The 12,912-nt window shown below is 43.7% G+C and overlaps 1 protein-coding gene across 3 annotated transcripts in view; it reads right to left on the bottom strand.

Moving 5' to 3' along the window:
* Positions 1-12,912, bottom strand: part of SEMA3C (semaphorin 3C) — a 200,543-nt gene that overhangs the window by 93,166 nt on the left and 94,465 nt on the right. The gene's annotated exons all lie outside the window — the stretch shown is intronic.

The following is a 12,912-nucleotide window of genomic DNA, read 5'->3' as shown; positions in this document are numbered from 1 at the left end:
GAATTTGGTTTTGAGAATAAAAATAAGATGAGAACATTATCTACACAAAGGCCAAGAATCTATCTTTTTGGTTTAAGACAGATCCAATTTAGGCCAGTTAATAATTCCTTGATTTGCGCAAAGTGAAAGAAAGGGACGGATTTAAGGATTTGGCAACACTTATAAAAGGGAAAAGGGTTACTTGTTCCTCCTCTAAATAAATTAGGGAAGGGCATTGTCTGACATTTCTTATTTCACAGTACTGACGTCATCCTTTTTACCACCCGGCAGTGCATGCTGATTGTTCTCTTTCTCAGAGCATGCGCAAGTGGTGAGGATGACCTTGGCTGAAAGTACCTGGTACTGGAAATGCAGATGTCCAATTGCCTGCTTCTGTACTGAAATCCACATGCTCCTAGGCCTCCTTGATAGAAAATTACTGTCAGGACTCCATGTTGTCTGAAGGAAATTTGCAGCACAACACGGGGACCTGAAATTTATGTATTTGCATGGGCTTTTCTTTGTAATGCAAACAAACCACTGTGAGCACTGAGAATTTAATGCAGGCTGGAAGAAGAAAAGGTTCTTCCCAAATATGAACCCTAGTAATAGAACCTTCAGAGCATCGCTGGTAGTGCAGTGGTTACGCATTGGCAGCAGTCCGAACACGGCAGTAGGAGAAAGTTGTGACAGTCAGTTGCTCTTGTACATAAATCTCTTTCTCATATACATATGTGTGTCCATCTTCCCTAAAGATTATATTCTTGGAAAACCTCTGGGTACTTCTCTGTCCTAAAGGAATGCTATGAATTAAAATCATCTTGACACTTGGCACAGCAAGGGTGGGGATGAGGCGATAATAGGTTTCTAGTTGGGGTAGTCATCTACGCTGGTGTCAGTTAAGGAATAAGAGTGTAGGGGTGGAGTCTAGGCTGTCAATCTGGAGATAGCCAATGAGACTTCTGGGTGGGCATGGCCTTCTCCGGGGAAATCTGCCACTTCCTCCTTGGAGGCGGAAGACCATGCTCTCTCTCTGCCACTTCCGGGGAGACATTGCAGAAAACAAGACACATGGATGCAGTCAGACCTCAGATGCCCCAGAAGCCACAAAGAGACCCTTGCCGGCTCTGAGATGTTTCCAATGACACTGGATCCAAAGACTTTCTACCTACTGGCTTGTGATCTTCTGCATTCAGTGTCATTGCATGTGTTCCATGAGACTGGAGAGAACTTTATAGATTGATATCGCAAATAGGGGCTCATATAGGACTTATGGACTTGATATGGACAGGGCTGGGATGTTTTCTCAATGTTCAGTTCTTGTACATAAATCTCTTTCTCATACACATGTGTGTCCATGAATTTGTTTCTCTAGTCTATCCAGACTAACACATAGGTCTAGAATTATTTAGATCTTGATACAGCAATCACAATATAGTTTAATATATAGTAATATAGTCTGTCAAAAATAATAATCTATTTTTTTCTCTGTTAAACCAGTCAGTTGCCTTGGGATTTCTGAAGTCATGAAAGCAGTAGGAAGCTGATTCGTGTGTTCAGAAATTTGACCTAGGTGAAGGAGAGTGAAAAGTCCGTTTTATTAATTTATACCTATTAAACAACGCAGGTAGCATGGAAACTCATTCCCTCCAACACTGTATTGTCTCAGGTCTCCTAGAAAATTCAAATATAAGCAAAAGCTGAGTTGGTTGAAATATCAATTTCCAGGATTGTCTCTTTTTCTGAAACATATGCAACTTTGGTGACACGGTGGTTCAAATATTTCCTTCTCATCGGAAACTCCAGTGGTTCAAAACCACGAGTCCCTCCATGGGGAAAAGATGTGGCGGTTGGGGCGTGTAAAGATCCCAGGCTTGGGACATGATAGAGAAGTTCTGCGAATCCACTCTTTGTCAAGGCATTCCGTTTGTTTTTCAATGCATTATTAGTTTGTTTATTAAGACCATCAGAGTTTAGGGACTTTGATAGAGTGAGGAGAGAACACAGACATGAAGAAAGCCAGCACCTCAGGACAATCAGCACTTTGACCTGACATTGCATTACCTGTTTGGCAGCCCCTGACACAGTCCCTCCATCCCTTGGGCATGATGAGCAAGTGCCAATTTCAGAGTAAATGCCTAGGATACGTTTGACCTCAGGGATAATTCTACTGCCAAGATAATTTCTTCTATTGAATGTCTTATCTCAGAAGAATGCTAAGTAATTTGTGGTCAGAAATGACCCATTCATCCATAGCCTCACCCCCCCTTTCTTTTCTCCCCCACACTCACAGTTTAAAAACTAGGTAAGAGACTAAACTTCCCTTTTCCTTTAAGAAAAAACAAACAGGCAGATAAAGACAAGAGCTGTGAAACTTAAGGAGACTGAAGCACAAATGTTCTTGATTCCCAAGGCAAAGGCAAGCCACTAAGAACACAACACCTATACTAATCCCCAAAGTACTGCTAAATCTTGGTGCTTTATAAAAATTATGTAGTTCTTATTCCAAAGCCTTTTTAATATTATTCCTGTTTCACATACAAAGAAAGGAAAGTTCAGTAATCTAACGCAGGTCCTACAGTTGTAGGGAGGAAAGCACGTGAGAGCTGGGATCCAATCAGTTTGTTCCTTAGGCCAGGAATTGAGCTGGTTGCCTTCCTGGTTTTCAAATTAGATGTATTTGTTCGGTTCCTGCTATTTTCTCAATGAGCAGATGATGCTGTGCAGTATTAGGGCCTCAGCCTTGGGAATTTTCTTTGGTAATTGGTGATGGGGAGGGGAGGGGAGGGTGGAGGTTGGGTAGGAAACACAACTGGAGAGCAAACATATTCTCATCCATAGAGTGGGATCCAAGTGTCAGCTATAGCACCAGGTCATCGTTTCTGCCCTCTGGTGGGTGGAGCGGGTCAGTGCAATGGAAGCCAAGGGTCAAATGAGCATATGAGGGCACATTCCATACAATGAGTCTAGCCAAGAAAGCTAAGAAGGTTATTCCTACTCCTGGCCTAGGCAGGAAGATAGGAAAGCTGTAGGAGTCTCTAAGAAGGAGTCCCTAAGGACAGTTTCCTCCTGATTTGTTTCAGTAACTGAAGCCAATGTTTGTGTTTCCCCAGCATAGTGATCCACAATTCCTCCGATCCACTCAAGGCAGTCTACTGTTAAATCCCCTCCTTCTAATTGTTTTGAACAGCTGAACTAAATCCAAACAATGTGGGCATCGGGCTGCTATGATGTAGCTGCAGATAAATCAATAGAAACCTCCCCATCGCTGCCAGCCTCTTTCACCCCCATCCTTCCCTTCTGGCCTTCTTTGCACCCCATTCAAACCTTCTTCAACCCGGCTGACCTTTACATACATCGGGTCTTTCTATGAACTAGTCCTCCTGCCTGTATAATTAGTCTCGTCTTGTTCTCACTCTGGCTCTTCCCTCAAGTAGTAGTTTAAACTTAATTTAGCTGGGAATGCTACATAAAAGCTTCCTTGATTCTAGATGAGGTCGAGCGTCGTCTTCCAGTAATTTCTCATTTGCATTGGTAGTTTCCCCTTTTCTGAAAGGCTGCCTTGGATATTATCAGAGGTTATCTTAAACGCAGAGACTCAGTGATGGAGCTGGGTCAAGCAGCTTCACTTGCAAAGATCTCACCTACATATGAGGGGACTTCCAGAAATTTGTGGAAAATAGATTTTGAAAATAATGGAATTTTTCCCGATCTTCTGGAAGCACCTTCTTATAGATTTATATCAGAAAGTAGCTCAGAATATGAAACAAAGTTCTTTGATCACTCACTCTACCACTTTAACATACTATATTGAGTTATATCATTTTTTTAATCTTCCAGGGAGGGGGGAGGGATATGAACATGAAGCAAATTTTTTAATAATTCAGCTTTCTGGACCACAATCTATTTATATTAAAACACAGCTTTTATATATTAAAAATAAACAGAAATGGAAAGCATCCTCCTGTTGGGGAGTAAGCCGCCTCAGGCTGCATTCTCAGCCCCCTGCTGGCTGAGGATGCAGGGCTGGGAGTGCCTTCTCCCCTTCGCCTCTCTCCCCTCTTCCATTCCCCGTCAGCTCAAATCAGTCCCTCCATTAAAAAATAGCCTCTAATGTAATAATCTCAGAATAATCTCTAATGTTTCACACAGCATTAAAGACAAATCTCTGAAAATAATTTTATGTCACAGTTTGCAAGTGTTTACCTGTGTTATAAAATGTTTATAAAATTAATGCAAGCTTTCATATTGCAGTAAATCTAATGGGTGTGGAGGTGGAAAGGGGTCTTTTAAAAACTCTACCCTCAGATAAAAATGCGGAACAAAGTTAGGACCCACTAAGGAGGCCAGGGTCACTGATAGCAGAGATTGTGGAACTGCCCCTTCAGACTGCAGGTTAAGAAGTGACCTCATCCTTGTGCTAGACTAGTCAATTACTTAAGATCACAAGAGCAGCATGCACCAGGGGACAAAGGACACAGGGTGGGGGAGGAGGAGGAATGGAAGCAGGAAGCAGAGAGCAGGAACTGGATGAGCTGAAGCAAAAGGTGTGTGAAAGGTTGGGTGTAAAACGGAAGATCTGCTCTGCATACTGTCACCCAATTCATAATTTTAAATAACCGGCCTCAGGCTCACAGTCACCGGTAATCAAATTATCTTTCTGGAAAAATGAAAAGACTACTCCATTTGTGGTTTAATCAAGTGTCAATTCTGAATCTTGACTTACGTTCTTGTACGGTTTATTTGGGAGACACGAAAGAAACATCAAAGGCACTGGGCACAAGTCTTTAGCTCTCTAATGGGAAATGGTGAGTGTATTCCACTTCAGAATACAGACAGTGTATAAATATGACACAGCACACATCTCTGAAGAACCTGTGAACGAGGACGAAGGGACTCCGAGAAAGTAGAACAAGGCAGAGCCTGTATTCAGCTGTGGGAGAGCAGTCCACAGGAGCTGCGAGGGTGAGGGCTCCGTCCCAGAGGGTCCGCGTGAGCTTCTAACCAGAAAGATAGCCTCGTGAAGAGAAACCACTTCCCCTGACTCCTCCTGAACATGTCTCAAAGAGCGGTTTTTGAGCAAGGTGTTCAAGAAGAGCTGAACCCAAGGGGACTAACATAAAAACAAAACAGAAAGGGGAAAATAAAAATTAAAATGGCAGGAGCACGGTGTTGATGGAGAGAGCAGCTGAGGACCTGGAGGAGGAGATGATGGCAGGAGAAGTCCAGAGCGAAGGCCATGCAACAGACTCCCCAGTGCCAAGGAGCCACCACACTTGCACGATCCCATGAAAAGGAGCCTTGAACACTTGTCCTCACAAAATGCGTACTCTTCCGTGGTTGTCCGTGCTTTCAGCAAAAGTTCAACTATGTGGTAACCTTCCAGTGGGGGCTTAGCGTCGGCAGACTTGATTGTGGCAGTCAGAGTGGGAGATACCATGTGCTGGGAGAGGACTCTTACCCTGTCCCACCCCATCAAGTCTTCTAACCCTGTAGTGAAGTCATGCTGTAGTTCACTATGACATTAGTCATACATGTGTGTATAATACAGCTGGGTCTCCACTGACTCACATTATTCTTTGAGCCACTGTTTGATATCTGTGCAGAGGCTAGATTAGATGAGGAAGAAACTCCATCTCTCCCTTAATCCAGGTGGTTATTCTGGAATGGAGGCAGTTATACAAATTAATGAAGAGAGAGCAATGAAGAAAGGTGATTTTTTTTTTTGGAAGCAGCAGAGAAATATAGAAGGGAGTGCTTGAGCTTATTTCTTCGCTCATTCAATAACTATTTGTTGACTCACTACAAATAGTAAACTGACAGTAACAAGTGCATAGTAAAAGAGAAAGTGTTTAAGACAAAGATTTTGGGTGGGGAGGCATATATACTTATGAGTTAATCAAGAGAAGGATTTTCTAGCTAGTAGCGAGCTCGTGTAGAAACACTGAAGTAGGAGATTCAAAAGATAATTACAAGTTTGGGGATTTGAGACAGAAGAAGATTTGGGTGTGATTTTAAAGTTCTAAATTGGCTGTGAAACCATCTGGGAATATCATCGCATGATCACTCAGAAGGGAGCCCTGGCGGTGTTGTCTGCTTTGGGCTGCAATCCACACGGTTGGTGTTTGAAGCCACCAGCAGCTCCAAGGGAGAAAACTGGGCTTTCTACTCCTGTCTACAGTGACAGTCTCAGAAACCCCCTGGGGGTTACTATGAGTCAGCTACAAGTTGACTCCAGGGGGTATCCAGTCTCATGAGTTGCAAGTGGTGTTAGAAAGATAATGATGCTCCCCAAACCCCCTCTAACCTCACTGTCCCGGAGTCCACGCCAGTCCCACTAACCTCACTGCCTCGAGTCCACTCCAGTTCCCACTAACCTCACTGTCCCAGAGTCCACGCCAGTTCCCACTAACCTCACTGCCTCGAGTCCACTCCAGTTCCCACTAACCTCACTATCCCGGAGTCCACGCCAGTTCCCACTAACCTCACTGTCCCAGAGTCCACGCCAGTTCCCACTAACCTCACTGTCCCAGAGTCCACGCCAGTTCCCACTAACCTCACTGTCCCAGAGTCCACGCCAGTTCCCACTAACCTCACTGCCTCGAGTCCACTCCAGTTCCCACTAACCTCACTATCCCGGAGTCCACGCCAGTTCCCACTAACCTCACTGTCCCAGAGTCCACGCCAGTTCCCACTAACCTCACTGTCCCGGAGTCCACTCCAGGTCCCACTAACCTCACTGTCCCAGAGTCCATGCCAGTTCCCACTAACCTCACTGTCCCAGAGTCCATGCCAGTTCCCACTAACCTCACTGTCCCAGAGTCCATGCCAGTTCCCACTAACCTCACTGTCCCAGAGTCCACGCCAGTTCCCACTAACCTCACTGCCTCGAGTCCACTCCAGTTCCCACTAACCTCACTATCCCGGAGTCCACGCCAGTTCCCAGTGCTCAGCAGAGCAGAGCAGAGCTACACATGTGGATATACGTCTGAGACTGCACATCTTCATGGAAGTAAAAAGCCTTATCTTTGCCTCAAACTGTTGACCTTTGGGCTACTATAATCTACCATGATACTAACACAGCTGCTCTGCTCATGAAGCGGTATCAAGAATTAGTTTTTGGTACAAGGTTAAGTGAATAAAACAGATTAGAGCATGTGTGTTTCATTGAACTATGAGCTGTCTGTATATAAACATAGAAAAGAGCCCTGGAAAAACTTCAACTTGTTAAAATTCTTTCTCATATATGTTTAATTAGAAGTAATGGTCTGTGATAATACTGAAAGTCTGATTCCGTTTTCTGTCAGGGTACAGAGTTATAATCATTCTTTAATCAAAAGTCAGACAATATAAACTTTCTTTACAGACTTTTCTGATTACATCTATTCTTATATAGAAGTCTGGTTGCACTACACCTAACAAATACCGAACAAGACAAGGAAAGAAACAGCAACTATTACAAACTGGAAAAGAGACACAATTGCCAACATGTTTCCATCTCTGGATTCCTTCAGAATGAGCGAAGACCACCCACAACTTTCACTCAGACAGACTTCTTTCGAATTTAAAAACCTGGCTTCCCAAGCCTATCAAAATTCTTTAACTCTTGTTTTCACTTGGTGTACTCTTAAACGAAAGCCCTGGTGATGCAGTGGTTAAAGCCCTTGGTGGCTAATGTAAAAAGACTGATCAAACACCCCATTGCCGGGAGAAAGATGTGGCAGTGGCTTCTGTCCAGACTTACCTGCGTGGAAACCCCTTGGGGACAGGATTCTGCCCCTCCTCTGCACTGTCGGATTCTACGTGTCTGAATAGACTGACTGCATGGCAGTGGGTTTATTTGGGTGGGTTTTACTCTTCTATTTTCCTTGGATCATCGGAAGAAATAAAACACACTGTACATCATAAAAGCTCACATTTAAAACCATAGACTTTATAAATAAATAAAAATATGGAGATGATTTCCGGAAGAGACAGCTATATGATCTAGACATTGTTTGGTTCAATATGACACATTGTTTAGCCCAGTTCCTCCACTTGGCTTTAAGACAAAGGAACCACTTTGGAGACATGTGGAGGGCAGTGGAGCTCCTTCCACCGCAAGCACATTAGCCAGTCAGACCATGCAGAAGCAAGCCCTTTCCCCGTTATTCTTGCCCCTCTCTCCCCGACACTGTCTGAAACCCAAGGTCAGTGACTGCAGAGAGGAGAATTAAACAGATGCCTGGGAGTGTGCTGCTACAGAGCAGGAGAGCTGCTCGGTGATTCTTTCAAGAGCAGGGCAAAGTATGCCACCATGCTTCCTGCGGCTTTGAAAGTCCAAAGCTCATCATCTATACAATGGCTGTTCAGCATAAACAAAAGACTTTTCCCTTTTCTGCGTGCTGACTGGGACACTGATTGTTTTTGCGTTTCATGTGATGGTGTTTTGAGAAGGAGTGGGTGCAGCATCCCCCAATCTCCCCAAAGAGATCAGCATGGCACTTTTTTGTCATTGTTCTGGAACCATAATATTTATCGCTCTTGCGTGCCCTTCAAGGAGGATAGCCAGATCTGGGACTCGATGTTTATTTATTTTACAAAATGCTGCTGCCTCCATGAAGTAAATATTAACCAAGACTGCCTCTTTAACTTCCAGCGTACAAGTTAAAGCCTTTTCCTGGAAACGAAGCATACTTAAAAGAGAAGGTGACAAATCATTAGAATCCAAAAGTTGGACCTGATCATTAACAGTTCACAGTCACTTTATCAAGGTGCAGAAAGTTCCCAATCCCTTGATTTATAGCCCCCCTTTTATCTCTGAGTCTTACAAACATATTTTATTAGACAAAATGATAGGTAGACATAGTTAAGACGGTGTTACTTGAGAGGACTTCACATTAAACAATCTAAGTGACTCCACAGGATTAAGTCAAACAAGTCACACTGTGCCCTCAATCTAGGAGACTGGATAAACAGGTTTCTAGTTAAGCATTTGCCTCTGGTTTTCCCTCATCAAAGAGATATCCAAGCTGTAGTTCCCAATTTTAAAACTTCACAAGCTTTGTTACTCATTAAGTAATGGATAGGCATCATAGCTAAGCTTATCTTTTAACATCCGGGACAAAAATGAATCCAAGTGAGGACAATGGAAGTCCAAAAGTAATTTCAACAGAAAACATACCGATAATTAAAACAAAACTTTTTTTTCCACCTAACATATTTTTCTGGAACAAAGACTGACTTTTTCCAAGACAATCTGGGCACTGCATCAGACTACATGCCTAAGGCAAGTTACTGACAACATTAAGGCCAGAGTGTCCCCACTTGAATAGTGGAATAATCATGACTAGCTCATGGGATTATGGTGCTGACTGAATGAGGAAATATGTATGAAGCCCCGGAAGCAGGAAGGTCTCACTCATAATTGCTAGCCGCTATGCCCAGATAAAAGCTGTCATTTTAAACAGGCTACCTGTGCACTGTCATTTCTTGAGGGCCATTTGTTTCCTGAGCTAATTCTGCTAAACCGAACCTGCTGAATTAGCTCACTGCTACTGAGCTGCGGTCCATGCACCAACGAAGCACCTCCATAACACTTCAATCCTGACAAAGCAATCAGATGCCATCATCAATGTGTAGGAATTGCAATAAGTTTACCCACTGTCATTCCATTGCTATCCTTGGTTCCTGAGAGCTAACTCTAATCTTGGGATGTGTCCTGAGTCACTGAAGTGTTTGGGGATGACAGATGGAAAGGTAGTCCAGTCACACATGCCACCTAGTCCCCAGGAGCGAAAGGGGAGGAATTCCGCCGCTATAAACTGTGCCCCCCAGGCTCACTCGGAGTCGGAGCTGACTCAAAGGAAATGAGTTAGATTTGCTGAGTGGTACGATCTATAGGTCTCCAGATGGGACAAAATGCTATTGAAGCGACTCAGCGTGGCTGGCTAGACGCAGAGATACCATTACTGAGATCAGCTGATCTCAGAAAAGGCAGGTGGGGAACTCTTTCAATCCATCATGATGACTTAATGATACCCCATTGAAACTGTACTAGGAGGTCCCCACCACACACACACATACAAGCATCCTGGCTGGTGAACCGCATGCTCCCTGGGAGCTAATATTTTTTGGCTCATTTTACGTGAATCATTTTTGGCTCATTTTACGTGAATCATTTTTCTATAGTGAAATGATAAGTATAACACATTCAGTGAGCTCTGTGGGTCATTCTAGTGAATTACTGAACAAGAGAGGAATGGGAGTCAGCAATGTTGGAAGTGATGGGTCTTCTCAACCCTAACGTACTTGAGGCCTAGAGGGGGAGTCCCTGAATTTGTGGCCTGGGACTAGAAGTGAGGGAGCCCCGGAATCCCTGAGCCTGGGCTTTGAATCTGAAGAGGTTGTGGCAAATGCTTAATCCTGGTCATCGCATCAGAAGTGAGGGTGCCGTGTGGATTCCTAGGTTTGTATCTGGTGCCCGGGTCCTCAGCCACTGGCCTTCTGGAGTGCTGTGTTCTTTAAAACGAGATATTTGGTTTAGTCCTGAGTATTTAAAATCAGAGAAAGGAGCGCAGCTGCGGTCAGAAGACAAGTTGAACAGAGTGTAATAGAGAGGAACAAACAAAATTGATAACAGATTGCATTGATTGGAACGTTAAAGCTGGGTCTGTGCAAGGTGAGATTTTTCTTGTTCCATGTAAAAGGAGTACATGAATAAAACCTTTCCTTCATCTTTATCCAAGCTACCTATTTTTCCATTCACATTTCCTAAGACCTCTTGATTCCACCAACCAAAGCGCTCACCACCACGGAGTCCTTTCTGACTCAGGTGACCTTTTCAGAAAGCATAGAACTGTCCCGGTGGGTTTCCAAGACTAACTCTTTACAGGAATAGAGAGCCTCGCCTTTGTCCTGCAAAGTGGCTGGTGGTTTTGAAAGGCTGACTTTATAGGGTTGTTGCAGATATAAAGTAAGACAGTGTTGGTAAACGTATTTAGTATGTGAACATTCCAATATTTTTCTGAGAATGTAGGAAATGCATAATGATCTCTGCAACCGCACTATTAAGTGGGTACTATAGTTTTTCCCATTTGGAAAATGGGAAAAACTGCGGCTGAATCTTTGATAACTTGATCAAAGGTTGAATGGAATGTGTGTGATCCTCATTCTCTGCTCTCCAGCTCCTAGTGGGATGAAAAGACATTCAGCAGACAGCTTGGTCTCTTTCACACGTTCCTGAGTACGGAAGTGGCTCCCAAATGTTTGGTGTATTGTGTGCTGTATTAAAAAGAAAATAAAAATCAGGAATGAAAATATTTCATACCAGAAATATGTATCCAGAGCTTCTGCTCAGCTTTTTCTTCTGAGCACACTGAGCTTGTTGTTCCAGGGCTGCTGCCGAGAGCAACCTCGGCCTCCCTTCCCAAGGCTGCCTCCTTTCTCTAAGTCTGATCTAAGCTACGCTCCTGCCCAGCCAGCTCTGTCCATCTTAGCGAAAGGAGGTTGCCCATGAAATTCCCTGCAGTGTAACTCCAGTATATTGCTGCCACTGGCCGTAGGGGTCAAGCTAGTTTTTAATAGGGTGCACCTTTGAGTAGAATTAATATTTGTGTCAACGATTTGTTAAATGGCATTTGGGGTATATGTATTTATTTGTTACTATGTAAGATGATTGTTTATTTGAAACCATCCGATACAACAAGAAATTAAGATCTCCAAAAGATGAACTTTTGTGTGAGTGTTGGTCTGTTTGTTTTTCCCCACAAAGCCCTTTGAAGACCAGTGGTGCCTTACACTGCTTCTTTTCCCGGGAAGAATTTGGAAGAGCCTCAGATATATGAGATGGAAAGAGTGCACAGGGGCAGTTGCTGCATCCCCAGCTCCCCTCCTCACTCCTTGTTTCCAGAGCCCATTGGGCCCCACTCTGACCAACTTGACTCTCAGTTTATACTAGTGATCTTTACTGTTCTCTCGCACAGATTTAAAGTTATTGTGAAACAAAACATTTTGAAGTTAGGAAATGAGAACGAAAAGTAATCATTTTTTAAAGCCACTGCACTGTGTAAATCTGACTCAGAGAAACCCTATCGGAGGGAGTAGAACTACTCCAGGAGTCCTGCGACGGTGTCTTTATGGAAGCTTACTGCCCCGGGTTTCCTCTGTGGGGTGGCTGATGGCTTCAAGCCACTCACCTTCCAGTTAGTAGCGGAAACCCTAACCACTCCACCACGGCTCTTCTTGTGGTTTCTAGAGGGTGTAGGAACAGGACTACACCCACCGTGGCATGTGCCACTGGTGTTGATTTTCATTTTTTCCAGTCTGATTCTTTTCCCAACACATATTCCTTGATAAGGTAATAATGGGAGTCACTACTTCAATTACTATTAACAATACTAAAATAAATACAGCATAAACCACACTCCAAGAAAGCTACAATCTGCAACGAGAGGTATGTCCATGTGACCATTATACAAGGCAGTGTAGGGTGGCCACAAGAGGGTCACAGAAGGAGTCTGGCACTCATCACCCGATCCATAAACCAAGAAGTCCATCTCAGTCCCCTCACGGCCTGCCAGTCAGTTGTCGAGGCTTGCTTATTTTACTTCTAAATAGCTCTCAGGTCTGTCAGTTATTCTCCAGCTCCCTTTGTCACTTTTTAATTCTAGACACTTATCTTGTCATCGCTGAGTGGAAAATTGCATGAGACTCCTAGCTGCACTTTCTGCCTGTAGTTTTACTCGTTGTTCAAATTTTGATTGAATGTTGAGAAAACAGGGGTACTGCGGTGCAGGCTGTGTGCAGGGAACTAGGGTGCAAAGACCCCGACTCTGCCATACAACCTCAACTCTGTGTAGACCTCATTCCTGAGCTAATGACCATCCAAAAAACAGGATTTGTGTCTTGCACATTCATCACTTCTACCTCCACTTAAAGATATTTGGTGATTTC

This window comes from Tenrec ecaudatus, chromosome 9 (assembly GCF_050624435.1).
Source record: "Tenrec ecaudatus isolate mTenEca1 chromosome 9, mTenEca1.hap1, whole genome shotgun sequence".
NCBI classification, from domain to species: Eukaryota; Metazoa; Chordata; class Mammalia; order Afrosoricida; family Tenrecidae; genus Tenrec; species Tenrec ecaudatus.
This window is presented reverse-complemented; position numbering and strand designations above follow the sequence as displayed.